This window comes from Corvus hawaiiensis, chromosome 10, assembly GCF_020740725.1.
Source record: "Corvus hawaiiensis isolate bCorHaw1 chromosome 10, bCorHaw1.pri.cur, whole genome shotgun sequence".
Lineage (NCBI taxonomy): Eukaryota > Metazoa > Chordata > Aves > Passeriformes > Corvidae > Corvus > Corvus hawaiiensis.
This window is the reverse complement of record NC_063222.1, coordinates 1,994,673-1,999,599: the sequence shown is the minus strand read 5'-3', so window position 1 is coordinate 1,999,599 and position 4,927 is coordinate 1,994,673. Positions and strand designations below refer to the sequence as shown.

The following is a 4,927-nucleotide window of genomic DNA, read 5'->3' as shown; positions in this document are numbered from 1 at the left end:
CCTAGATATATCCAAAAATATCAGAAAAATAGCCCATGTACCGGTCCAAAAGTGGGAATCCGCACTAAAACTTAGCTGGTGGGATAATGTATTGGAAATAGAATGGTGGAAGAAGTGAGGCTTCTTCCTTTTCTGTGTCACTGCAGGCTTGATATTTCTCCTGTGCCTGATCCCCTATTTTATTCGATTAATATCTACTGTGGTCCAAGGCATGCAAATAGTATCAATGCCTGTGGAAGCAAAACTGGCCACATCTGGAACGGCACAAAAGATCATGGTGTTAAAGAAGCAAAATGATATCAAAGACCCCTTTGAAGAAGCAAGATTGATTTGTGAAAAAAAAGAGCAATTAAAGGCTAGAAAACAAGGGATACAGCTCAAGCCAAATGATCGGTAAAGAAAAGGGAGGTATTGTTATGAATGTATTGTGATGCTGGCTTTTCGCATGTTACATAATGTTAGAAAAACTTTACCTAGATTCTGTAATGTAATACATGATCTAGAATGTCTATTGTTTATGTAGTCAATTTAGAAAAGATAGGCAGAGAAAGCCTTCACATTCCTGGAGTATCTTATCAGAGAAGAAGAAAACCAGAAACCAGAGAGAGAAGAATTTATGGAGAGAACAGAGACATAGTGGAGCCAAGGAGGAAGATAAGGCTGATGGGATGATACACAGAAACTCCAAAGGATTTATGAATCATGCATGATTGTGATGAATATGCAATAAGAGATGTACTTTTAAACACAATCTTTTGGATGTAAAGGTGTGCCTTTGGCTCTCTGTCCAAGCACCCGGCCGTAACACCCTTTTTGCTATTGTCTCCTAATTGTCCCTTTTATTAAACTTCTTTAAAATTTTACAAGAAGTGAACCTCATTTTTCACAACTCCTTGGAGGAGAGAATTGGAGGCCAGGATTGAACAAAAGCTCTCACAGACTCAGTGTGGAAAGGAAAATCCAAAGTACCTTAAAAACCTTGAGTATCTCAAAGCATTAATGAGCCCCACTGAGTGTTGTTACCGGCAAAGAATCTCCCGGGACTCATTAGAGCAGATAATTGGGGGCCAGGATTGCACAAAGCTCTCAGACACTCCCAGGCAAAAGCCAAAGCCAAAGTCCTTTGAAAACCCTGCAGTCCCTGGGAGCATTCAGGAGCCCCCAGGGCCATTCCTGACCAAGGCTCCCCAGGGACTCCTTCCAGCAGATCCCTGAGGCCACTGGGATGTGGGGGGATGTTGAGGGCAGGACAAGGGGCTGACAGTGCCCAGCCGTGCTGGGGCTGTGCCAGGAGGCCCCAGGGCCTCAGGACAAGGTGTCTCCTCCCAGCCCTTGGTGGCACAGACACTGCTGTGCCCCAGGGCACCAAGACTTGGCTTCTCTTTGTCCTCCCCCATCATCCCTGCCTCCAGTTCTCTGCTCTGACTGGAGCCTGGGGACACTTTCTCAGTCGTGTCCCTCACTGGGACCCATGAAAACTTCCAGAAACTTTGAAGTTTGATTCTGACTGGAATCCTTGAGAGGTTTGTGCCAGTCCCTGTCAGGCACTGATGTTCAGGGCCTCAGCACCAAGGCCCGAGAGGGTCATTCCAGTCCTTGTGCTGTGTGTGTGCTGCTGAGCTGGGCCGGGCTCCTGGCACAGAGGCAGCTCCTGGCAAGCGGCAGCGCTGCAGAGAGACAGCTCTGGCCAGGAGCAGCTCCTGGGCACAGCCCAGCAGGGCTGGGGCACTGCCTGCAGCCAGCCCGGGCACAGCACAGAGGCACACAGGGCTCAAACTCAGCCGGGGCTGGGAAGGGGCTGGGAAGTGACTGCGGGACAATCACTCCCAGCCCCTGGCACAGGAAGCCTCTGGCTGCAGGACATGGCAGCTGCAGCTCCTGGAGGGATCTCCTAAAGCTGCAACATCCCCATGCCTACGGATTCTGTGAGTACAACTCAGAGCATCTCGAGTGCAGGGGAGGTGAAATGCTCATGAGCCTCTGACGGGCTGAGGGTTTCTGATCACTCCCAGAATATTTCCAATACAAGGATTTTGATAGAAATGAGGACATTTCCTGAGACTTTGTTTTCAGTTTCCTACCACTGGAGAATGGTGGGGAGGGAGGATAAATATTAAAGGTATTACGAATTTTTTCAGGTCCCTGGGACATCTGAACTGTTACTTTTAGTGATCAGCAGGTGCACAGGGGATCCCTCCTGTGCTTTCAGCCACTCCTGTGCCCATGGACAACACCAGCATCACCTTGGCTGGACCCATCAGGCTCAGTCTGAGCTGTCCTTTCTCCAAGCTGCAAACAGAACCTGCCCCCAGCCAGTGCCCTGCACACAGGCAGGTTTCTGTAGGGCCAAGGAGAGTGCACAGAGATTTGGGGTCTGTGAGTGCTGGCAGGGAGAGATCAGGCACAGGGAAACAGCTCCAGGAGGAAAATCCCCAGGAAGCAGAGATGAGATCAGGGAAGGAGAGAAAACAAACCCAGCAATGTGTCAGGGAGAGTTTAGAGATCCCCACAGGATCCCCTCCAGTGCAGCCCCTCCCTCTGAAGAAGCCCCCTCCCTCCTGTGCCCCCCAGCCAAGCCTCTGCCCTCAGGGCTGGGGGTCCAAGGCGTGAAGCCCCTCCTGGGCAGGCAGAGCTGCAGCAGAGCCATGGGGCAGCTCTGCAGCCCTGGGCCCAGTTCCCTCTGCAGAGCACAGGGCTGGGAGCAGCTGCCCGGCCCTGGGGGCTCTGGGAGGGGGCACAGCTGGCTCAGGGTGACGCTGGCCCCAGTGCCCGGCTGTGGGCAGGGCTGTCAGTGCAGCCAGGGCAGCAGCTCAATCTCCCTTCATCCAGTGCCAGCTCTGGGGCTCTTGGCTCTCTCCCCGAGGCTTCCTTCCAAGCTGAGAGTTTCCTCCAGGATGCAAACGTGTCCTGTAGCATCTTTGTGTTATCTGAAAGGCCCAGAGAGAGGAGAAAAGCAGAGATGCTACAAGTGTGCAAATGCTGTCGGGTTGGTGAAATGAGCCAGGGGTGCCCTCGGCTACGAATGTGGTGCTGGGACCTTGAGAGAGGGACAGACATTTGGGGGTCTGTGGTGGATCCATCTGCTCCCAGCAGCACCTGGTGATCTTTAAGGGAAACATGGGAGGGTGAACATTCTGCATTTGAGAAAAGTGAAACAGAGAAACTCTGAGCAGGTCAGAATGACAGAGCACCTCCCCTGAGTCTCCACTCATCATCTTGCCTTGCAAAAGTTGCTCTGTTCTCCCTGAGAGCAGCAGAAATGCTGAGGGCTTCTGATATCCAAGAATACCAGGAGAGATATGGGGGGAGATTAAAACCAAAAACCTCAGAACTCTTAAACACAAAAGGGTGTCTGTGTGTGTTCCAGGGGAGGGTGTACAGGAAATGGCTTTGATTGTGGTTACAGATCTCCTCTAACTCCTCACTGTCTTTTTCTCTGTGGCAGAACCCAATGCCCGGACACAGCCAATGTCCAACAGCAGCTCCATCAGCCACTTCCTCCTGCTGCCATTGGCAGACACGCGGCAGCTGCAGCTCCTGCACTTCTGCCTCTTCCTGGGCATCTCCCTGGCTGCCCTCCTGGGCAACGGCCTCATCATCAGCGCCGGAGCCTGCGGCCAGCACCTGCACAGCCCCATGTTCTTCTTCCTGCTCAGCCTGGCCCTCACCGACCTGGGCTCCATCTGCACCACTGTCCCCAAGGCCATGCACAATTCCCTCTGGGGCACCAGGCACATCTCCTACTCAGCATGTGCTGCTCAGGTGTTTTTCTTTCTGTTCTTCCTCTCACCATCATGTGCTACGAGCGCTACGTGTCCATCTGCAAAGCCCTGCACTACGGGACCCTCCTGGGCAGCAGAGCTTGTGCCCACATGGCAGCAGCTGCCTGGGCCAGTGCCTTTCTCAATGCTCTCATGCACACGGCCAATACATTTTCCCTGCCCCTGTGCCAGGGCAATGCTCTGGGCCAGTTCTTCTGTGAAATCCCACACATCCTCAAGCTCTCCTGCTCCAAATCCCACCTCAGGGAACTTGGGCTCATCGCTGTCAGTGTCTGTTTGCTCTTTGGCTGTTTTGTGTTCATTGTTTTCTCCTATGTGCAGATCTTCAGGGCTGTGCTGAGGATCCCCTCTGAGCAGGGATGGCACAAAGCCTTTTCCACGTGCCTCCCTCACCTGGCCGTGCTCTCTCTGTTCCTCAGCACTGGCATCTTTTCCAACCTGAAGCCCCCTCCATCTCCTCGCCATCCCTGGACCTGGCACTGCCAGTTCTGTACTCGGTGGCGCCTCCAGCCCTGAAGCCCCTCATCTACAGCCTGAGGAACCAGGAGCTCAGGGATACCCTGAGGAAAATGATGACTGGATTTTTTCAGCAGCAATAAAGTGCCGGTTTTGTTCTCCACAGCTGCAGTGTAACTCAGTGCAGGCCCAGCCTGTCTGCTCAAGTTTTTCATTGTGTGTCTGCAGGGTTTCCTTTTTCATTTTGTGATAATGTTGTGCACAATGAAACTTTATTTATCCCGTCATCATCCCATTACTGGGATCATTCATCCTATTTAGAATTCACTGCTTACACCTTGAATTTTACCCAATGGAAATGAGGAATCACCTCCTCTGTGCACTTTAGCAAAATAAAGGATCCTGCAGCAACTTGTTGGTCAAAAATGCTTCCTTTGAAACCTCATCTGAATCTGGCAGGGCAGTGCCTGTGTGCAGAGGGGGAGAGAAGCTGAGTCCCAGCACAGCAGCAGGGCCAGGGAGCAGCAGCACTCGGTGCTTTCAGAGCTGCTCTGTTTATCCTTCCACGCTGTCCTTCTGTCCTTGTGGGAGTCCTCAGCTCTGGCTGCTGCGCTGCTGTCCTGCTCTGTGGCTGTCTTGTGAGCACAGGAGGGGTTGACAGATTTGTGTTATTTAAAAGTAGACAGCAG

The 4,927-nt window shown here is 52.3% G+C and overlaps 1 pseudogene; it reads left to right on the top strand.

The window, feature by feature from the left end:
• The first annotated feature begins 1,837 nt into the window (after positions 1–1,837).
• Positions 1,838–4,446, top strand: LOC125330861 (annotated as a pseudogene).
• The last annotated feature ends 481 nt before the right edge of the window (positions 4,447–4,927 follow it).